Genomic DNA, 24,913 nt, shown 5'->3' on the forward strand with positions numbered 1-24,913 from the left:
AGCTTGACATATTAGCCAGCTTGAAGAGAATGGAAACTTAAACTGTCTTCTCTCCCACCACCAGCCAGATGTTCAGACCTTCACCTTTTGATCCCCTGGGCCAGGGTTCAGGAATTCTGAGCTCTCTGCCAAAGCTACAATGCAGTGTGCTGACTCTGTAGTAGTAATTTATATGTACTGTCAGTAGGGCTATGGCTGTCTTTAGACCCTTCTGTTGATACTCTGACATTTATTTTTAAAAAATATAATAGGAATTAATGTCTTAATGAGGATGCCACCTCTTATTTACATGGAGGATGCTACCTCTTATTTACATGGAAAGATACTTCTCCGAAAGTCTCATTTATGTAACATCATATCAAAGCATAATAGTTCTAAAATACGAGAAAGAAAATTGTCTCAAGTTGTTTCTTTACTGTGTAATATTTCTCCATCCCTTTGCATATTTCAATGCACACTCACTGCAAGGGTTTCTTGCTCCACAAATTTAAAGATAATAGAGCAAATCATTCCTTGGGCTGTCCGCTCCTTTTCTCCATCGCCAAAGTGGGAGAGACCAGTTCAAGTACAGTTCTGTGGAGGTGCCTGAGATTTGTATCTCTCTGCCAGCCCCAGGCTGGGGGTGCCTTGAGCAGGATGCATAAATTAACTTTATAGATGTACAGCATATGTTGGAGGACTAGCTTCTTTATATAAAGGCATATGCTGAGTGCCTTGCTGAAGAAATATCTACCATGAGAAAAAAGATCCAGGATCCCAGTGTCAGTGTGCTCTGTGCCCACTTTGCTCCTTCTGAGAAATAGTTACATGGAAGAATAGAATTACTTTTATAAAACTGACAAAATTAGAATGGTGGAGGATTTAATTAAATGAGATAACTCTGAAAAGTGCTACTTCATCTCTTCAGCAAAATGTAACATGTGAGTTATTTGACTCTGTGGTTCCAGGGTAGCCTGTGTAGATTTTATGTCAACTCTGACTTACACTAGCAGTGTTCTTAGTATATTCCTAGTTTTATGGGCAAGAAACAATAACTTGCAGGTCGTTGCAACATACATGTAAAACAGGAGACAGAAGGAGTCATACTGGCGAAATATGATGCAATTCAACCACACTACAGCAGTTAATGCCAGTGCAGCTTTTGGTGTATCCTTAAACTCCCTGTTACGTGCATCCACTGACATCTTTCATCCCATTGACATTGCAGTTAGAAAAAGTTCGGGGTTTAATGTGTACGAGTTGCATGGTTGAGAAAAAAGGTCTTCTGCAGCCCTGCTGGCTCTGCCCAGGGTAGTTTTCTGGAATACCTGGTCTCAGGTGTGCACACAATGCCAAGCTGGAGAGCAGTTTGTTTAGCAGTTGCATAAAATTGAGAGCTTGGGAGTAATTAAAAGGTGAAGAGGAAAGGATGGTGTTACAAGTTACATTAACCTCTAACCGTGTTTCTTGCAAAAGGATTTATGCATGGTTAAGAGGTACCATTTGCCATGTGTTAACGTTTCTGCACTTTTCTTTGATACCTGTCAAATTTCTTTATTTTTACAGTTTTTGTCTATATTTTCCTTAGGAGGCCAGATGTCTTAGAAAGTGTGAGAAACACTGTTAAGTGTGTCATGAAGGGACTGAAGGGAGAACCTAAAGCAGTTATGTTTCATCAAAATGCTTTCATATATTATTTCTATAAGCCTTTGAATCAGTGCTGTTTCAAGTACTGAAATTGAATTATAGAAATGAAACTCTCATGGGTTCAATATTTTTGTAAACATTAATATATAATAGGAGAAATAGGATTAAATTTGTTTCTCTAAGTAGCAAAATGCAGTGTTGAAGAGGTCAGTGAAGCCACTGAAACCAATATATTTTATGGTATGTGATATAAAATTAAAATATTCCCGAAAGAAAGTGTTTATCAGTTGTAAAACAACATTGTTTATATTTATAGGTTTTTAATCTTACTGCTCAAATGTTTTGCCTTCCAAGTTTAAATTATTTTAACTTTCTTTGCTAGAATTACAGAACTATAATGAAGTTTATTATTTTCAGAGTAAATATCTGCATAGCATATTAAAACCGAAACATTCAGTGTTCTCTTGGCTGACACTTGAATTAAGAATCATATTCTTTATTACTACATAGTGGAGCAATTTTAATTGCTCCCTTGAACATTACAATACTTCCAACCATGAAAAACAGTATAATAGCCATGAGAGTAAGCCTGTGTAATTTCAGTCACCTTTCCCATTTGACAGTGAAAATCATATGTTCAAAGAGAGAAGCTGCAGTCATGTAAAAATAATTTTTGAAAGCTACTGCTGACTTGTAGGGAATGGAAGTAAACGAATTCTTTGTCCTGCAGAAAGAGAAAAATCCTAAGCGAAGCTGAATGAGGAAATCTTCCAAAAAACTTTCAAAAGCTATCCTTTAAATATCATAGAATGCATTAGTTGCACCAAATACCAGGATATATTCAATACAAAAGGCAGAGTGTTACTAAGAAAATCATCTAAATGACAATTAAATGATGCTCTATGTTCTGGTTAAGAATGTTACAGGACAAAAGTACCCAAGAAAATTGAGAAAGGCTGGATTCAAACTGCCTTGTACTGAGCAGGAAAGAATCTGAGGAGCTTCAGTGAGCCTTAGATCAGCCTGCTAGGAAAACCACTTGAAAATATGGACAAACTATTTAGGCAAAAGTCAGTCCATTTCTTTTCCTTTGCTAAAGCACCTTAATGGATTAATTTATTCAGTGTTGCGCTAGTAAGAAAAAAAATACACAGAAATTTCATAAAGGTGTTGTGGGATATTTTTTCTTTTTAAAACTGAAAATTATTTTCAAGTCCTGAAATTAGTATGGAAATTCATCTCCCTTTCAGTAAAAAATCTCATCTAACTTTTGTTTATCTGATGCCTTCAATTCCAGATAAGGTACTTTTAGGAGAACATCAGCATTTCGGATACTCAAATCAGCCTTCATACCTTTAGGATAAGGTATATGCACTGCTTATCTCATTGTGAATATATATATAATTATAAGGGTTGTTCAAGCAGCTTGGTAAGGAGTTTTTTATGCCCTTCTGGGATGAAATGGAACTGTTGTTGGGGAATAGCTTTGAGTTCCACTTACTCCTCTGGCTGGCCCATGATGTCGCAGACTGGTGGCTGCCCCAGTGCCAGGCACTGGCTTTGTCAAAAGGGTGCTTTGCATCCAAAGTCTGTTGTGCAGTGCTCTCTCTCCTGCTAATCTGTGTGGAAGAGCAGCAGTAAAATTGATGCATAAGATCATGAGTTTACAAGACTCATTAACGTGACTGAAATTCTAATGATCATGTTCTCAATACAGGCATATGGAACACTAATCTTTAGATGCAAATCAGAAGAATATTTTTCTAAAAGGACCTTTCTATAGTGTAATATCCTCAACAACTTTATCTGAAATGACAAATAGAGAGGCCTTTCAAACAGTGTGCCTAAACAGAACTCTTAATCATATTGCATTTCCTCCCTCACCTGCTGTGTGACACTGCTCACAGATTTTCTGTGTAATTACTGACCTTTGACTAGCAGTGGAAAAAATATCTCACTGCTGTGTCTGGCCATTCTTCCCCTCTCTCATTTTGAGTACTTGTTTACCAGTTCTTAGGGCAATATTCATGTTTTTTTACCATTGTCACAACTGAGCGATTCAGATCACTTAAAGAATCACCATTAAAGGTAATAGTAAAAAGGGTTTTAATATGATGTTGTAGAAGTGCAGCTTAGCAAGGTTTGATGGCAAAACTCACTCTCCTGCATGAATGAAACATACAAAGGATAAGCGAGTTAGAATTGAGCTAGAATTCTTTGCATGGAGACCAGAGATGCAAAAGGGTAAGGGAGACTCTCTCAACAAATCACAGGGTTCAGAATATGCCACTGGAGTTTGGGTGCACCTATTTCCAGTCTTAGTCTCAGATTTGGACAACAGTTTATATCTAATGGAATTTTAACTACACATGTTCCATTAGTATTAATTCAGCATGATATTAGTCACTTATCAAGGATCTCTTGGAATAAAATGGCTCACTGCCTTGGGTAAGGAAGGATCTCTTAGTCTCAGAAGAAAGGAATCCCACACCTTGAGAGGTGTCCCAGCTCAAGAGGATAGTCACCTGGCATGCAGTCCACTTGCAGTGTCGAGGAGAACTCCAGTTAGACTTATCTAGAGATGTGTGGTACTTCAATGTGCTTTTTATTTGTTCCTTAACAAATGAATCTTGGAAAAGCCACACACTATTCATGTGTTGATGGCACAGTGGGTGCTCCAAGCTCTTATGGATGCTTGCTGTCTCATCTGTTTCTCTGTGGGTGTCCTAGAGGAGTTCTTGGCCTGGCGATGGCGATAGGCATTTACCTCCTTTGGAGCCTGTACTAAAGTACTGATGGTTTGGTTAAGAGGTAGCATTCTGAAATAATTCCCTGGCTCAGTGACCAGTTTGAAGTTAGGTTCTTTTTACTGATCTAGCAAGTGTAAATGCTGCATACAATAGTTTCACTGCATTTATTAATGGGTCTTAAAATTAGGTCTTAAAATCCCCTGAGTTTATTTCAAATTACCTAAAAATATCAGGCCCCAAGTTTCATCTCTCTTCCTATTGTATCAAACTTTACAATTGTTTGTACAGTACATTCTCAATCAGAGCATAGAATCCAGATTGTTACTTTTAGAAGATTTAGTTACCAATTTTAGAGCCAAACTCCATTTTCTTGTTGTGAGCCTGTTCTATTGATCCATTTCTCTCCAGAGGAAAATGGGGTTTAATACATTAAATTATAACTATGAAATTAAAGGATACATGAGAATCTTATGCTTGTTGCTCTCTGGTTTTCACTTTTTTAGATTCATACCTCCTGTTAATCACAGCCCCTCATTTCTACCATTTGCCTTTACCACAGGATTGATCTCGCACTTAGTCCTCCAGAAAGAGAACTTCTCACGACTGGAAAAATCTGCCACTTCCTCTGGGCACTTACTCCAATGAATTATCAGTTTCACTACTAAAAATTCATGGTATATTTCTGATTTTAATTCATCTGGCTTCAGCTTTCACATACATATTGCATTATGATTTGCCAAATAAGTTACATTTAGAGTCCAGTATTCAGCAGTTTCTCTTTCACAACTTTCCAGGCCTTGACTCTATGTTTCTTTTCCTTATAGCTCTGCAGATTTTTTGTAAATGCACTGGAGTATGCTAGGAATGCTTAGTGATTCCCATTGGGTTTTCATGAGTTTTGGGTTCCTCTCTTAAGTGTTACTGCACGTTATGGACAAGCCCTGATGACTGTTCCTCTAAACATTTCACTTTTCAGCAGTCTTTAAGGCATTCTGTGTTTTTATCAGGAATCACCTTTCAGCTTGGTAGTGAAAGTTATTGAATAGTGTTTATTCTAGAACTGATTTGTGGAAGAGAGTATTGGAACCACCTATTTAAATAATGAATATATATTCCTCAATCATGGCCATTATGTGAATGCAAAAACTTTGGTGGAAATTTTGGGATGTTGTTAAATTAACAGCTGAACCAGAAGTTTGCCCAGATGTAGGACCCATAAGTTTAGCCAATTCATTCAAATGTTCTGTTTCAGTGCACTTTCACAACATTTCCATCCCGAGCTTATCTACTGATGATCTAGAAGCTGTTTCATGCCTTTTGGGGGAATAAATCTCTTTTCTCATGAATGTTTAGGAATTCTTTATTTATTCTGGTTTTACATACTGCTAAAAGTTCTTGACAGAATTTGCAGAAATTCTTTAAATGAAACTGTATCCAATAGTGATTTGAGTATATACATTTTAGAATGGTTTCTGCCGGTATTAACTAGTTAAACCAATAATAAGGCAGAGTGCTTCAATGGGCTATTAAAGTTTGAAACAAATTTCTGCTACATACAGAGCATTTTCATTATCATTTCCGTGGTGCAGTCCTTCAGCCATCTGAATCCTGTATAATAAATCACAGAGGGAGAAGTAAACTGATGATGTGAAAATACTAATGGCACGTGGATGTGGCTGTTGCCAGCAGATGATATGAAAGATTCTAAAATTATCTTAATTGATAAGTATTATAAGTATTATTCTCGTTTTACAGATTGCAGGCAATTGTGTGGTGTATATTGCAACTTCTCTGACAGAAAAAGCAGTTTATAATGAAACTTTAATGCTTTGACATTTTACCATGCTGGGGGGGAGAGGGTGTCATTTGAAAGCAGCCTGCATTATCACAAATACCAGGTTTTCATTTTTTTAAATATTGACTTTGACATTCCTACAATAAATTAAGATTCAGTGCCAGGATTATGAGCTTCTTCCTTCTTATGGTTTCTGCTATGATACCCATTTATCAAACTTAAGTGGCCAAATCAATAGAGTGTTTCCGTAGCATGTAGTAATTGCTTTAGACTTATTACCTATACTAACAGACTTTGAGTTCTTACCATCATTCTTCACTGAGTATCCCAAGTTGCTTTTTACAGCAAAGGCTGGTGTACCACTGTTTTCCTATTAATACATGTTAAGTGTGTAAGATTGCTCTGGAAGAACCAATAAATGGGTGGGTTTTTAAGACTGACTCTCCACAATATACAGATGGTCGCAGTATCCACATTCTCCAGTTGTTTATGCTCAGTCAGTGCTGGGAGGTCCCTTGCAGTTCATTTTACATTTTTGTTCATTAGAAGAAACATTGTCCGAGATAATACTTTCATTGTGCTTACCTTTTACAAGACTCTGCATTTTCAGATTAACTGAAAGGTTTATTGGTGCTGGTATTAGAAAAATTAAGCTTTTATGGCCAGTGAAATGTGTTTTTCTCTCCTGAGTTAATGACTTGTACACCTGGCACTTTTATGGCATTTAATGGATTTTATTTTTAAACAGCTTTAATTAAGCTTGTGGTATCACATGACACAAGCAAGCGATGGGTTTTTTTTTTCCTATCTCACAAATCAAGATATTAAAATGGATTAATTAATAGATAACTATGGCCTTGAGATCTTATTAGAAGACTAAATATTTCATAGTTTAAGAACCGGATTATAGGATGCTATCAACTGTAGATATTATATCATCTTTAAATACACTGAGCTCACCTGCTGCTTTTACAGGCATTTGGCTAATATTTTATTTTACAGCTATATACAGAAATTGCCCTTTTCATATTCAGATGTATGCCTCATATACTTGGTTTAGATTGGTGCTACTGCAGAAAAGAGAAAGATCTATCCTGCCAGGGTAGGCAGATCATCTAAAATCCAGAAAGCTGGACGGCTGCTTTATTGATGTTTTCCTTACGCATGTCATTACCTTATTGCTGCCACTTTGCAGGGGGAGAAATCCCAGGGTGACCTTGTCCAAACTGCACTGTGCAGCAACAGGAGAAAAATACTGGGAGGCAGTTTGTTTTGCTTTTTTTAAGGAAGTTGTACTCTACTCAAGTGAAGTAGTATTATTCATTCTCAGTTTTCTATTCAGATTTATTTAAGATTATCTACCCCAAGGGATAGAGAGAAACAGAAGTGGAGGAAAGAAAATCACATATGGATATGTAATATTCATATGGACAGGTGGAATGTAATGCTTTGAGCCCAAACTGTTGGGAGAAAGTGTGTGTAGTTTTTAACCCTGAGAGATTCAGTAAAGCCTTAGAAGTCCAATCAAGTAATAAACAAAGTATTTAAATAATATAGCAGTGACAGTAAATATTATGGTAGAATGTTTTCATTTTCATAGCTCTTGAAACTTTAATGCCTATTTCATTTGAGCTTCGACTTTTTTCATAAGGACCAGAAAGATCAACCATTAACTTCAAAATGAACCATAAACCCTGGAAGATGAAGCAATTCATCTTACTTGTGTGCATAGCACCTGCCATGGTGGATTTCCAAGGCAATCTGTAGATGTTATCACACAGTAAAAAGCTGAGTGAAAATAATGCAGATTTGTAAACTTTGTGAGCCCTTCTCTATCACAGTATTATTTCAAACATTTAAGGGCACTTAGTCTGGATATCTAGTCCTGCATATTTAGAAAGCAAATAAACAGCCGTACTGGGAGAACAGTGCTTTGCATTGAAAGATGATTGAAAAAAGGCAAAAGAACAGTATCAGATTAATCATGTTTCCCTTCTTCTCTGTGCATCTACTTTTTTAAGCTTGTAAAACTAATATTAGACTTCCTTGATCTCTGAAAAACAGATCTGCATGTTAATCCTTTTGTAAAAATAAATTGCAGCATTTATCTGCCATGTTTTGTGTTGTCTTTTTTCCTTCATTGGATGTTCTTATGTCATTTATACAAATTTAGTTATTATAACTTATAAAAATTATTTCTAGAACTCAAGCTTTAAAAGCTTGCCCGTGCAGCCAGAACATTTGCCAGGTTTACACTACCACTCTGGCCAAAAGAAAAAAGCAACTGAAGATAGCCTAGTAAAAGAAAGTCTGGAAAGGCAGGAAAGGGGTGAGGCAAGGGTATTGTTTGTAAATGTAAATGTAATAAAACCAATATTCTAAAATTCAGAATGGCCAACTTTGACTTTTTTAGGAAATAGTGTAGTGGGTTTATAAACAATTCTTATATTTACTATACCCTTCCTGTGGAGATCCTCATTTCATTTGAAGTGTTTCTGTGGGATGTAGCATAACACTTTAAAGCAGTCTCTCATCTTCAAGTTGTTTAGTTCAAAGACATATTGAGGGATGGTTGCCACCTACTTGTTAAAATGTGAGGTGATAATAGCTGTGCTCATGGTCTCTCACCCCTGTGCTGATGCTGCAGTGCCAATGAATAAAGTGTGGTAAAAAGATTGTAGTCTTGCTGCAAAACTCGATTGTGAACTCATTCCGAGAGTAAAACTCGTGAGAAAAACTATTGTTTTGACTTAGTAATTTTTCCAACCACAGTGGTGTCATAACAGCTATCTTCTGTTGCTTGTTAACAGTTGTTTCATTAATCAGGCTGAGAAATATTTTCATAGTTTCATGGACTCATAAAAGTACAATTTGAGGTAGCTGCTTGTGGTGAATCAAATTCCACCATGTGGTCAAGGGAAACCACAAAAAGTCCAGTTCTTCAAATTTTGGGAAAAAGGTCCATGCCTATGATTTTGAATTTCATTTATATATTGGGAAAAGGAAATCACAGTTATATCAGAAGTGACAGTTTCAATTAAAGTAGCAGTGTAATGTTTCATCTGTTTGCCAGGACGTGTCGCCTCTTTACCAAAGGGAAGAAATTACCATAATGGGAGCCTTAGAGGCACAGTAGTAACTAATGTTTATGAGAAATACAATATGGTCAGGAAAAACTAGCTCCTTTGATATGTATATCATTGTATTTCCTCTATGGATGATGTTTGTAGTGAGTAAGATCCTTCAAAGATTGTCAGAGCAATCCTGTAATTTCATCATGTGTTGCCTTCATCAGTTTAATGGACATGTGTAAAGCAGTGCTTAAAATGCATTCGATACAGTAATCTTTCTTCCTTAAAATTCCGTTTGCCTATAAGTGCACTGGATTCTTTGGATTCATTTACACTGAAATTTATTCAGATTAGTATGATTCACTACTTGTTTGTTTAGAAAACTACTGGGTTACCTTTCTGGACTGGGACCATGTTTTCATTAAATGCTATGACTGTATTACCTAAAGGAACCTTGGCCTTTGATTTGGACCTCTTGTCATTGCTCTATGAAAAGTAATAAGCAGGTCTCATGGATTTGGTGAGATCAGTGTGTTTAGTTCTAGTTACTGGACAGATGAGGTACTAAACCCGTGATAAGTTGGTGTTAGCAAGAGGATATATATCATAAAAATATTTGGAGTTAGAATTGTGAAGATGTCAGTCAGCCCTACTTAGTTGGATGCTTGAGAAAAAATCATTCTCAGCAGCACAGATTTTGGAAGCTGGGGGAATCTAGGACTCTCAGGGACTACAAAGACAGTCATCCCTGTAGCTTTATGTGCTTGCCTACAATGAGAAGGAAAAATACATAAGCTGATAGCAATTATGACTTCCATAACAGCTATGTTCATTAAGAAGTATTGAAAAAAAAAAAGCAATAAAAAAGAAATTATCAAGGAGACTGAGAGACATAGGCATTAAATCTAGGCATCTTAAACACAGTTATTTATTTCCATGTCTATGTATGTACAAGCTTTATTTTGTGGAGTTGTTCATCTTGTTCCTTGTTGTGGCTACACAATTTTTTAAGCCATACAATGAACTCAGCTGTTCAGATACTGTAATTCCTTCTCTGAAGTAAGATGTCATGTTTTAAAAATCTGTAGTCCTGCTGTTTTTTACCCTTGCTAATTTTTTACAAAGTATTTTAGCAGCAAAAGTTTGTAGTGTTCAGTGAGGTTGGGCTTGTGTAATTTTTTACATCTTTTTCACTTCTGCATCTATCATTTTTAAAAACAGAATATGTTTAACAGAATGTTACTGAAATTTTAACAGAATCTTACTGAATTTACCTTGGCCATCAGTTCTTGAATATCTAAAAAAATCCACACCAAAGAGCCCTATTGCTTCAGTAGCCTGAAAGCTTTGTTCTGCAAGCTCTGCTTCAATTGCAGCTACTACTAAAAGATTCAGGAAGCTGCTGGCTTCATCAGTAGGATGTGAAGTATCTAAATTTCAGAAAACAGAGTTTTACGTTTCTGGCACACTGGTATTTTGAAGCAATTTCATTTAATAAGGCTTCTTCTTGCAGGAAAATCAGTAATATAACTGTTTCCTTTTACAAGGATCACCATGAAAAGAAGTTTCTAAGTATCAGGAGAGTAAAGATGATGTGTTTACAAGAGCGACCAGGAAGTATATAGAGAACAGCTGAAATAAACAATTTTTAAAGAGAATAAATTGATATTGAGCTCTGCATTTCTGACCCATTTAATTGACTGCATTTACCCAGAAGTGCTAAATGCAATAAAAAACATGGAGCTAGAGCTCTGTGTTTTGTTCTGTGAACAGTGATTGCTTTTGTTTCTCACACCAGAAGTATTTCAATTGTTGCAGTTAGATATTGCAGAAAAAGAATTAAATTTCTTAGATGTATTTTTTACTATGTTTGATTATATTCCCATCATTACAGGGAAAGATAAAGACCATTTCCCAAGATACTTAATAAAATGAAATCTTCAAAAATTATTGCCCAATTAAGTGCAAACAAAATAAAAGTTATATGACTTCAGTTTTAGCCGTCAGTAGTTTTGACATCTTTCAATGTTTATGCTGATTTAGTATTTTCAAGAGTATAGCTGCCATTTGAGGAAAAAGAGCATGTTTTAGCCCCATGTCCCATGGGTTCAATACTCAGCCTTGTTAGTTGTCTTCTGAGTTCTTTGACCATGTCAGATGGAGATGCAGTCAGGGACCTACTCAAGGTACCCCACCCACGCACACCTTGGTGCTGAATGATGCACTAAGAAAGGATTTTTGAGTGCTGGATCATTTATGCCCCATTCTAGTGAAAAGCAAGCTTATTCTAATTTTTAAAAGCAAACATAAAATTGTATAATATTATAATGACTGTGGTAATGTCTCCAAGTGCCAGATTGGGTCCTATTCAAATCAATAGTTGATATTACTTCGCAAAATTTTGTTTTTGAATTATTAAAAGACACTTAGCAAGATACCAGTGAGATTAAAGAGTTAGCACCTGTCTAGAGAGAGATCCTCATTTTACAATATCTGTATTATTCAGGCCATGAGCTAATGAACCATATACTTGCAAAAACAGGACTCCATGTAACCTAATGTTTTGTTAGGAAAAATTACCTTCCGTGGTATTTTTCATTTTTGAGATTGATTACAACACATTTTTATCACTTACGATCACTAAAGAAATTAAAGTAGTTCTCAAGCTCATGTGTGTGGATGTAAAACTTACTAGCAGACTAATACACACATATAGAAGACACCATGATCAATTTAATTACAATTGTTACCTTTTCACTTACATAAATTAAGAATGAGAAAAGGAGAAAAATACAAACATTTCATAACAAATTCTAGTACGGAGTCATCAGAAGGAAACAGTGTCGCTAGTCCAGACTAACCACAACTTGGCATTACAAGAAATTAAGCACAATTACAGTAACACAGAAGTCAGCTGCTTTTTATTTTTATAATACCACTGAAATAGCAGAAAAGGAAATTTAAATGCCAACCTCTAAAATAGTTGTGTGTTTGTGCTACAAATGAAAATAAGCACAATAATCTTAAATTCTTTCTTTTTTTAGGTGATCTTAAAGTCTTTAGGAGAAAAAATGGAGGATATCATAGAAGGTACAAATAAATAATTTAATCTTTTAAGGAGTGGTTATCATCAGGCAGCAGAATATTTCATTTGTTGTAATGTCCATGGTACTACATAAAAACATTATCTTCATGAAGGAAGAAGTGGGGTTTTTTTATGTTAGACTAGTTGAACAAAGAAATTAAAGCAGATTTATTTAAGAAAATGACACTGTATAATTTAAATATTGAGAACAATTTTGTTTCATGCAAAAATAATTCCACTCCTAAAGAGATTCTTTACTCAAGCTAGGAATGATAAAAGAAATCTCAATCAAGTGGTTGGTGGCAAAGAGTGGCCTTCAGTAAAACTTAAGCAATGGGCCTCTTGCTGCAAATTTTTGTTGAGTGCTTGAAATTTCCCAGATCTTAGCTGATGATGAGTCTAATTTTTTTTAAATGTGCCTCATTTTTTTCCATGTAGTTTTCTCTTGTTTGCTTAGTCCTAGATCATTTTAAAATATTTTGGGCACAAATAAAGGATACAAGCTAGAAAAAAATGCTTAACAAATAGACTGAAAAAGGATCACAATGAAATGCAAATAAGACACTTTTCAGGCACAGTTTTTAATTACTTGGTTTCCAGAAATTATCATTCTATATTAATACAATAATGAGAAGCAATAGATCTATACATAACAGTTTATATTAAAATCTTCCATAAAAGTTATATAAAACATATACAGTTTATTACAAATCAGTGTTTTGGGCTTAGGAATGTTAATTTTACATAGTTTTCAGTTGCAAGAGTCTAGAACCTTACTGTTGAAATTTTGATTTCACAGACAAATAAACTTTCTTCTTTATCTCAGCCGTTGTGTTTGCTGTTCTATGAAACCAGACATGTTTGAGCCACATGTGGTCCAAGTTATACAAGCTCCTAGCCAGATTCTTTCAGAGGAATAGCTGTCCTCCCTGGTTTTCCCTGCACATTCCTCCCCTCTCCCCTACCTGTGTCCTGGCCCCATTCAGTGACTGCAGACCCCTACTCAGTAACCTCACACAAGCTACAGCTCCACCTTCTGCCCTCATTGCTGGTCTCCACTGTGATACAAACTTCTCAGCAAAATTCTCTGTCCTTTCCTGGTGGCTATACCTCACTTCAGGACATATAAATAATATTGTTTCAGTTGTACTTGAAGTGACAGCGTTATCATTGTTCTCAAAGGATTTGTGTGAATACCAAGTTTGGGTTGATTTACACTGAGTGCCATCTGTTCTCCAGGAAAATTGGAAATTATTTATAAAGATAATTGTTTTCGTTGGGATAAATACATAAAGAAAATTGTGATGGTGGAAATCTGGGTACTGGTGTTTAGATTAATACAGGCTTAATCTGGTTTCTACTGTCTGGACTAATTCTTGTAACCTTGTGTTGTCGTGAAGAGAAGTTCCTTAGACCAAGGCAGCGTTTCAATTAAAGCAACACAAGCAAAGTAAACTAACTAAAGCACTGTAGATTTTTCTAAACTGTGAAAAAAACCCCAGAAACGAGTTCTTGTGGTCCTTCATGGAGGAAAGACAACCTAACAACAGTCTCATGTAACTAGCTGGAAGGATTTGGGGAGATTTCTAAAGATAATCAGTTTAATTCTAAATATTATGATAAAATCCTTGTTGCCTTTGCAAATCCTAAGAAATTGGCTTTATTCAGGTGACCTACTTGAAACTGGTGGGAACAGACATATTGGGTGAGTCTTCACACTGGTTTTGCTGTTACAGGAGGAATTACGTAGTATTTACTTAACTACAGTGCAGTTAGGATGTTATATAAATTTGTTATCAAATCAGCAATTTGCATTATAATTACATTGAATAGAGTACCATTTTTCTTGAATTCACAAAAAAGTCATACAGATTAAGTAGACTTACAGTGCATGTTATGTTACAGCCATATAATATGTGTGTATAAAATATTGAAATCAGTTAAATGTTGTACAGGTCATCAAAAACTAATAGATAAAGATTCCAAACTTTGATAGTGAAAAGGAAGGTCTTACTTGGATAGTTGGTTGTTTTACAAGAGGTATAAAAACAAGCTGTTGATATTTTTTAGAAAGGAGAATACTGCCTTACTCTAACATGTTTGTTATTATATGGGATAGAGACCCTTATATCCAAAACTGATCTACTCTGAGACTTATCCTTCTGCCAATTGATAGAAAACTCTGTGACGCTTTTAAAAATTATACTGTTTTTATATGCAGAAGGGCTAGTTTTAGTTTGGTTTGGGTTTTTTTTCACTTAACACATGTAATCCATGGAGATAATAGTTTAAGTGGATTGGGATTCTGTCTCTGATTTGTCCAGGGTAAATCTCACTGAAATAATCTCGTGTCTCTCAACACCGAGACAGGGAAACAAACCTGAATGCAGGATGTCATATTTGCAGATCTAAGAAGAAAAAGATAATGAGGATTTCCCCCATGTTTTTGTAACAAAACAGGTTTTTCATTATTTATTCCTTCATTCAGCTAGAATGGGTTTGTTGTTTCAGTTTAATGCTTAATTTGGTATTACTTTATTGTATCACTAGAGATCACAAGAAACCCTACTTCCCTTTCCAAAGGGTTGAATAAAACATTTTAGTAGCATTTTGGGGAGTTTTTAACTGTAACAAAATATCACTTTTCTCCAGTTTTAGCTTATTATTATTTGTAAATGTATAACTCAGTTCACTACGATATCTTGTCTAACTGTCATTTCACTACAGGAATATCATTTCACCCAGGAATATCATTACCACATGTGTGCAAATAAAATAATGTTTTCTACTTTTGAAGGTAGTTAATAATAAGTTATCAACAAACTAACTGATAGACAGCATGTAAAGAGTTCTAATTTCATTTTTTGGAATAGGGAGGGTAAAAATGAATAGCCTGAAAATTGGCAGTGTCAAGTGAAAATGGGGCTTTCTAACTAGCTTTGCTACTTTGTGTTCGTTTCTGTGTACCGGGGAAATTTTAATCCAGCTTTTAAGTTTCTGTTTCAGATTAGTACACCTCTTTCAAATTTTGGTTAGCTTTATGTATGGTGTCAAAGTTTTATTTGATGCCAAATCCATTAAAAAAACCATTAAATGGTGCTACTGGAAATACTTTCATTGGGATACTTTAGGGCATCTTTTAGCATTGTAATTTTCAAGGATAATGCCCCACTTTTAATCCAGAGCTAGGTAAAATAAGAATCTGGTTTATTACTTGCAGTCATAGAGGAAAGAGAATTAATAAGATTAGAATTAAGAAACAAGATCTGTGTGTAGCTGAAATTATCTGTATCATTGAAGACATTTTAGCAAGACATTATGATTCACCATTTCATTGTATGTCTTAAGTAATTTGGATTTTTTTTAAGTCCACTGCTGATTTAATAGCTAGCAGAAGCTTCACTGACTTCATTACTGAATGTTATTAAAACCTTAATTATTTTTTCTTTTGTGTATTTTACTGGTGTTAACGAACAAAAATCTGAACCTGTCTGATGAATATTCACAGATCCCATCAAGAAAATATTTTGAGTGTGGAAAAAGAGCTATTTCTCATCACTTTCTCTTTTTAGACTTTATTTTCCATTGTTTATAAATGATCCTGCAATATCAGAAGTGATTCTGATTGTCTGTATATCTGAAGCTGCTTTTTTTTTTTTTTTTTTCTAAGTAAAAGTAGGATTGAATAAGATAATATACCAAGTGGTAAGTCAGTCCTACAGCCTAGAGGAAACTCAGTAGGATGGAAGGAAGGGACCTAATTATCATCTACAAACACTTTCAGAGTAACTGTGTAGATGAAATAAGGAATTATTCCCAGACTGGAAAGATATCAAGATAAAGAATAATGGCCCAAAGCTATTAGAAACAGTCTTTAACAATGGGCTACAGTTGTCAACTGCTGCAGATGGTAAATCTGCACTGAAGTCAGACTGAGAAGTTCTTCATCAATGCAATCATGGGAACCAGTCATTCCCAGTTTGCTGATTCTGTCATTTGCAGGGAAGTTTTAGCTCTCTTTGAAAGTGAGGTTTTGCCTGATTTAAATAAAATCAGCTGTATGCATAGCTGATGTCCCTCTGTCACACTCCTTGTGGCCTGCTGCCTTCCTCAAGCTGCGTTAGTCCTGATGGGGTTGAGTTTTCCCTGAGTCTTCCCACATTCACTTTTAGCTACCAAGCCTGACTCAGTTGACTCCAGGCTGTACCTGGCACCAGCAGAGCCTCCATCAGCAAGGTGGGAATGATCCTTGCCTCACTCAGGAAAATAAGAAAATCAGATCAAAATAAAGCAGACTGAACTTCAACTCCAATCTCCAAGCCATTCACAGTTTTTATACAGAGTATTGCCAGTTTTATGAATAAAAGGCCTGCTGGGGAGAACTCCAGAGGGGACATTGTGGCCAGCCCATGTGCCAGGACCAAGCTTAAAAGCAGCAGCCACAGGCCTGTGCTGGACTACCTGTAAGGCTTGACAGAGTTTGGATAAATTAATGGTTACATGTTGATTAAGGCAAGTTAGAACACATCACCAGCAGTGTTAAAGCAATGACAACATGCCCACTTCTCTCTTGACTCTCAGCACCTCCTGTCTTAGTGACACGTGCTGTGGTGCCCTGGATGGCTGGGGCAGGAAGAGTGGGATACCGGTGAAAAGGAAAAGCCGTTGCGTAAGGATGTGTAAGGTCAGCATGGAAAGCTGATCTGCTGCTCACCATGACTGGTCATTGTGGTGATAAAATCAAGTAAAATAGAAGAGACTCGTTCTCGCAAGAAAATGCACTGTCACTACCAATTCTTGCTGACAGAGAAATTTGCCTCCTGTTGAATTACCAAAACCTTTTTAAGTGCCTTTTTAAGTGCCCCAATCCTGAGGTCTTCCCTCCTCTTCCCTCCTCTTCTAGTATCAGCTGATTTTACTCAGCCAGATCGGAAGATCACAGCTTTAACAGTTTGGGGTGATGCCTTGGAGTGGCTACCTAGAGCAGAGGCTAGACAGAGTTAAGAGAATAAAGCAGGTATTTATTAAAGGCCTACAACAGATGCACCTTGGGCAGTGCAAAAACCTCGCAGAGGCTACACCCAAGATGGAAGATGGTCACGAGTTTTTCAAACAGATATAAGTTTGGTCTGTTTGCATATCAGAAGTTAATTGTCCAATTACAGCTTCAGGTAAGGAAGTCGTATTCCCCCAGTTTACTCCACCTGCCCCGATTCACTTTTGTTTATATTTTTCAGGGCCTGAGGAGAAGGGTGTCCTTGGTTCTCAGGCCTGGAAGGACTGTTATGTCTGACCAAAATGTGAAGACAGTTAACTAACACTATATATGGAGTTAAGAGTTATACACGAATGAGGTACAGGTTTTGAAAAAATGCAAAAGCTAAAAACTTAAGGCATCAGGGTGTGTGTTATTTTGTAGGGATGCGGAAACATAAAGTAACTGCATACAGGGAGGAGGACACCTGGACAAAAATGCGTGAAGATTGCAGATGGGTTGCCCGAACACTAAAAAAATGGGTGTGATGATGTGCACTAAAGAGCTATAGTTATGTGTGTTGTTTTATAATATTTTTTTGCTACATAAATACAGTTTAATCAGTCAAATGGCATATGGTGAATAAAGGTAAGAGGCAGTTTCTCCCGCCATCTGCTGCTCCAGAGATCATTTCTGCAGCTCTCCTACAGCTTCAAATCTCAGGCTTTCAATTTCTTATAATTAGGTTCTGACTTATCAGTCTGTAGATTGTTTTTTATCTAAAAATTTGCTTTGAAGATATGTGGGATGATTGGGTGAAAAAGCTACAAGTTCTTTTGTTTTATCTTCTTGCTTTATTGACTCCTTCAATGCACTCTATTTCCTCTTACATTAATTTCACCTCTTAATCATCCATAGTTTTATATTCCACAATGTAGAAATACTAGAAGGATCAAAGCCACTGTCATCTGCTCAATTACTCTTCTCAAAAACAAAATGAGTACTTAGAGTATTAATTTGGCCAAAATTTTGGAGATGTTGCTTTCATTTTAAAAGTCAGATACTAATTTTAGAATCTACTTTTACTTTTTGGTATAATTAATTTAATAAATTATTTGTAAATTTTTTTGACCAGTGTACTTTAATGCTATTGGATGAAGAAAAGAAAAAGTAAGATTGTGGTTTTCAAAGGATATTCATATATTTGCATTTTGCTAGTCAGGACAGATGATTTCAAACACTTTTATTTACTTGAATTTTAAAGGAAATATCTTAAACTTATCATCCCATATGCACTCCTGCAATGTCCTGAGCATCACTTGAGTTCTGTATGTTCTGTTTTCCTTCACCAGTCTGCGTGCTGTTTACAGGAGAAACATTTCATTTTGGTAAGGCATTTGGAGAACCGCATAGTATTTTTGTTCCTTTGGTACAGCACCTGTGTTATGGAAGGGCAAGTCATTATTTATTAGGGCAAATAGATAATTTGGTGACAATCAGAGTTTTGAAGTTAATTGTTTCATTGACTCTAATTGGCCTATTCTTCTATTTGCTCTTACTCTAAGGGGATGAGCTGCTTAAATGGCAGCTTTCTTAGGACTGACATAATTCTTCCTTATTTTTTGAAGTCAAAAGAATAGGGCTTGCAGGGAAGAATTACCTGACTGACTATCTATGATGTTAAAGTGAGGTAAAAGGTAACCCACAGTATTTTCCATATTTTTATCCCTCAGAGTGATGAGTGATTTTCTGAGAAAGAAATAGGACCACCATAGTGAAAGGGGGTGTGAAAAAAGCATTTCTTCTAATATTTATTCCAAGGGGGACACATCCTAGCTTTATACCAAAGTAAGCTTCCCAAAAAGGCAGAAAATGTGTCAGTAGCTTCCCTACAAAATGCATTGTCAAATGTTTTTCTGTCATCGTTCAAAACTTGTTATGTGAGCTTGTGACAGTAAGACCCCAGAAAGGGGATGTGGCAGCAGAGTTCACAATTGTTCTATGACAGCACCCCGATGGTGTGACAGTGCACTCCTGCAGCTCAGCCCAAACCCAAACCCACAGCCACGTGTGAAGCAGAACTTGCTGGGTGCCAGATGACTCTCGTCATCTAAGAATGTGTAAAATTGAAGCACAGCTTTTTGGCATTTTAGTAATATTTTTTTACTTTTTGCCACATAACAGTACCTCAGGACAAAATATAGTTATCTTTAAAAAAACTGCTAACAGAAAATGCCATGAAAATACAGAATTTTGCCTGATTCAGGTAGGTAGACCACAGTAAAATATGAGGGCTTTGTTTCATCTCTCTTTACTCTTTTCTCTCTCCCTCCCCCACTACCCTCTTTTCCCCCTCCCCTCTACTGCCCAATATTTTTTTTTATTTTTTTTCTCCCCTTAGTTTCAGGGGGATTTGAATAGCCCTGTAAGGAGAAGAAATATGCTTCAAGGAAAGAGGCACGTGGGTCTCCAGAGCACAATAGGAACATAAAATCTGTCTCAGAGGCATAATTAGGTTCGCAATTAATTAATATTTGCAAACCACTTTGAGAATCTTGGTGCAAATTATTATTATTTTCGTGATGTCACTTCTGAGACAGATGAACAGGAAGTAGAAACAAAAGGATAATCAGTAGATTCGTGAAGAGCTTACATTGCCACATTAGGATCATTAACAATTGCTTCTTCTTGTGTATCATTATTATCCAATATTGGTTTTCCCATTCTGGTGAAGGAAAAGTACAAGAGCTCAAAAATTATGAAATCTTATCAGCCGAGACAGAAAACACAATAAAAAATTAGGGGTGGAGAAACAAATATTTTCCTTCCAGTGATTCTGAATATCAAGTGGGGAAAGGGAAATGTCATCAGTACAAGTAGTGTGTAATTTCATAATTTATTATTATTATTTTTTATTATTATTATTATTACTATTTTGTTTACACCTGGTAAAATCTAAAGTACTGTCCCCACACAATTTCCTAATTTCATGAAGCAATTTTATTTTAATACATGTGGGCATAAAGGCTTTAGATAGTCCCCAACTGATATTCACTGTCTGATAATAATATATTGGACAAAATAGCATTGCTATTTGTGTGGGAGTTAATGCTTTTGAAAATAGCTAATACACTTAACTACAGTGTATTAACAGTGGGCGTTCTGCTTATTTTTATTGCAAGCTTCAGCACTGTGCAATTTTCTTGCAACATGTTAGCAATAATCCACTCCATGCTGGCACTTAAGTATTTATTGAGCATTACCGTTAAAAACTTATGGGGGAAAAAAATGGATATCAAGAAAACCCACATTACATCTTGGTATGGCATGGTGTTCATAAAAGAAAACAGTGATGAGGAAGTTCGGGAGGTTGTTTTAAGATTATCAAATGCTATTCCAAAAGAAATATTACATATTTATGGCATATTTTTTACACTACCTTTCATAGAATGATAGAAGATGCTGAGTAGGAATAGACCCACAAGCATCATTAAATCCAACTCCTGGCCCTGCATTGGATATCCCAAGAATCATACCATGTGTCTGAGAGTGTTGTCAATGTGCTTCTTGAACTCTGTCAGGCTTGGTGCTATGACCACATCCCTGGGGAGCTTGTTTCAGTGCCTGACCACCCTCTGGGTGAAAAAACCCTTCCTAATATTCAATCCAAACTCCCCTGACACAGCTTCGTGCCATTTCCTCAGGTTCTGTCACTGGTCACCACAGAGGAGAGATCAGTGCCTTGCCTTTCCACTTCCCTTTGTGAGTAAGTTGTAAGTGCAGTGAGATCTCCTCTCAGTCTCTTCTTCTCCAGGCTGAACAGTCCAAGTGACTGCATGAACTCACTTCCCTGTACTGTGCCTCCCTAGGTTCCCATGGACTGCTTGGCAGTATGGAGGATGAAGGGTCATGGCACATACATGCCTTCCCCGTCCCAAGTCCTGTGAGGATGATGGCAATACTTGGCACCATGGAGAGGGAGAGATTTTCATGGACTACTGATACTGTAGGTGTCTTTATGAAATTAGGTATATCTGGCTGCACCGGCTAGTGGGGTTGCTGGTGGGATGAAGCTGTTTGCCAGCATCTTCAAGCAAAGGTTTAATAATGGCCACAGCAATACCTAAAGTGTCTGCCTTAAGTAATTGTTTGTAAAAATGTGGTTTAGAGAAACAAATACTCTGACAAGTTCAAGGAATGAGTGAATCCTTACAGCTGAAAAAAGCTTCTCATAATTACATATTTACATAATTACACATCTTGGCTGTGGTATCAGAAGCGCACTCAGACAATAGTGGGAAGCCGTGTCACAAGGGGTGTCCTCCATAAAAAGCCTTCCAATTTGTGTAGCAGCCATTCATCCCAGCCTATGAAAAATGTTCTGCAAGAATGCCACACTGCAGATGGGCAGGTCTGCACAGAGCCACAGGAGTATGGTAAGGCAACAGGGAAGCAATGCTCAGAGTCAAGTGCTAAACAGAAACACTAAACATGGGGAAGCTTGGGAAGGGTTTGTTTTGTTTTGTTTTGAATAATACCACAGCGCCCAGATATGTGGGGGCAGCGCACTGGCCATTTCATTCCCTGGAGGTTCAAGGGTGATCCATCCAACTCCTAGGGTAGATCCACCTAAATGAAGGGTGTAGAATAAGTAAGTTCATTTTAGCTGCACGTTTGGTAGCACAGATCTGTAAAGGAGAGCATCCTACAGCCACCTGCCATAATTTGAGCTTTTGAAGTAATTGAATTCCCTAGGATAGCCATGCTGATTTAGCTGTAAACTTGACTGATAATTAGTGGGTTTTTAAAATGCAGTTATTCTGATCATCAGGCATTCCTTCTGTTACCTTTGTTGGGTGGTAAAGCAGGGCTTTAGTTGGGTGGTAAAAGGGCTATAGAACACATACAATTCTTCTGCAAGTTTCTTCGAGACTGATTTTTTTCTCTTTTGTTATGTTGGAATTGACTGTGCAGTATTTTCAAGCATTATTGCTGGGCAGGGCTTTGGTTTCGTCTTAATGCGTTAATGTTTACAAGGAGTGCCAAAAGCGTGAATGTTCACCTAGGCTGCTATATTTGTCCTCTTGTGTGGTGTAAAGAAATTTGGAACCTTGATATAAAATGTCTTTTGGAAGGTGATTAAGTAACCATGCAACTTGCTTTTTCATTCCTCTTTTTTGTTACTGGCTTATACCTGTCACTCATTTTTTATGTGATAGAAAAAACTCTTCTACTAATAATACAGGTTTTTTTGTCTCACAGATCTTTACTTTATGCTTTACTTAGTTTCATTCAAATCAAGATGCTGCCACAAATAAGAACCTGATAAATCTCAGTGTCCCCTACTGTCCAGGATTCCTTTAAAGATATATAGCAGGTGTTTACAGTTAAACATCTGCATTGTCCTTCATTAAATTTTGTTTAATGATTTATATGCATCAGTAGTCCCTTTGATACATGATAAGATATAAACAGCAGAGGACAAAAAAACTAAAAGCTTTTTTACTAATCCAGGCACTCCTAAAGAAAACTTCACAAAATATGATCCTTGGAGACATATCTGTACAAAGATTGAGAGAAATCCTTTTCAAACACCGTCTTGCATTTCTTCGTGGTGTATTCTGTGGGTTCTTTCAGCGTGTAAAATAACTTTTGGGAAAAGCAATATTTTCACTTGAAGATGTAGCAACTCCTTTAGTCCCTAGTCCCCATATGTGCATATGTGGAGTGATGTATGTGACCCAAAGTCCAGCATCTCAGTGCATTCCGCACTGAAATGAGGGCCCAAGTCTACAGTGGCCATGAGCCCACCCCTTATGTCATCTTATTGTACAAGAGCTGTTTAAAATGCTCCTTGAGCATGTTTGACACATTTAAACATACATTTCATCTCATCTGCCTTCAAAGAGCACTTAAGTAACACAATACATGTAATCAAACGCTTTTTTCTGGATGATTGATTATCACATGCTTTAAGTGCAAGTTTCTTTTACTGTCATTTATTCCCTAGTCCAAATTAAGGCTTATATTTGAAAGCTAAGGAAATGTATAGTGTTTATATGGTAATCATACTTTGCTGTCACTATTTCAAATCACCTTCTAGACAAAAGAAATATTAGCTGCTGAACGATCTGCTGGCTCCATTAACACAGGATTGATCACTCTTCCCCCATCCCCTACATTAACAGGTTGTAGAGCCCAGCCTGCTTATGTCTCTCACACACGTAGAGCCACAATTTCTGTCCTCCCACCAGATGCTATCCAATTTTCTGTGCAACTCAGTATAACCCTGTAACACAGGGCAAAAGCAAGCCAACTTCTCTTTCCACAACGACCATGGCTTATCTAAAGAGCAAACACAGTACTGGCAACCAGTTTGTGTGGCACACCTCGTCCCCAAATTCTGACTTGGTTTCTGTCTTGAAAGCGTAAGAAGGACTACCTTAAGAGGCTGCAGAAGAAAAAACTTTTTCCCAACTCTACCTTCATCAAAACTGAGTTGAAAACCTTTGCATGAGGGATGATGGCTAGAAAATAAAATACAGGAGTGCTGTTAGCTATTATTGTTAGGGATGGAGAGATCATCTGTATCTTCTTGATAATTGTCAGATCAAGTTCTGTGGTTTTTCTTTACAGCTCTTAGAAGAACTATAATTTCATCTTTTTCAAAAATGTTTTATTGGTGAAGTGAAAGTGGAAAATTATGCAAAAATGGTTAATAATGATTCAACCACAATTCATATTATTCACAGTCATGCCATAATTGATGCTGATAAAAAAGCAGAAGCCTTTTGTTCAGTCCCTCAATACTTAGAACAATGCAATCATGCATTTTATTTTAAACTTTATAAATTACCTATTTTCTGAAATTGCAAATGACCCATTTCTAAACATAAGCATTCCATGTTGTAATCCTTTCATTGTATTTCAGTGTGAACAATGTCATTCACTGGCTCCAAGCATATAACGAAAGATTTTAAATTTTAACAATGAATATGTTTTATGTTTAATACTTGCAAAAACATTCAATTATATACAGTTATTTATAAAGTGGAGAACTAATTGAATGTCAGTGCTAAGCAGTGTGTCCCTGGAATTTAAATAGAAGTGTGAAGAATCCCAAGAGACTGTTATATAGCAAGGGAATAGGAGTATGAGAGTAATGGATAATATAAAAAGCAATAGACTTCAAACTTTAGTCTGAAAAGCAAGAGACTACTGTAATTTACCTTTTGCTGTAACTAAGTAAATTGCTTTCACTGCAGCAGTGGCACAATTTAGGGAGAAAGAGGCCAGTAACCCCTTCCTCTCTCCCACCCCTAGGTTTTCCCCAGCATAATAGGATTGGAACATTCTGCTGGGAAGTGAGAAATGTAGGTTTAAACTATGTCAAGCTAGAGAAAGAATTAAAGCAGGAATTAACTCCACTTTGTCTGTATTCTGACACTCCAGCAGTATTTTAGAAGTGAACACCTATTGTGTTATGGTTGTAAAAGGGGGAATTGTGGTACCTGAACAAGTTAGGGTGGATTTGGGTCTCTGAAACCCTAGCTGACATAAGCACTGCCTTACAAGCCGTAAAAAAAAGATACCTTAGCTGCAAAAGAAGAA

The 24,913-nt window shown here is 36.6% G+C and overlaps 1 protein-coding gene across 3 annotated transcripts in view; it reads left to right on the plus strand.

The window, feature by feature from the left end:
• LOC128798552 (ubiquitin-conjugating enzyme E2 E2) overlaps positions 1–24,913 on the plus strand; it is a 201,794-nt gene that overhangs the window by 111,720 nt on the left and 65,161 nt on the right. The window lies entirely within an intron of this gene.

The sequence above is a fragment of the Vidua chalybeata genome, chromosome 1 (genome assembly GCF_026979565.1).
Source record: "Vidua chalybeata isolate OUT-0048 chromosome 1, bVidCha1 merged haplotype, whole genome shotgun sequence".
NCBI lineage: Eukaryota > Metazoa > Chordata > Aves > Passeriformes > Viduidae > Vidua > Vidua chalybeata.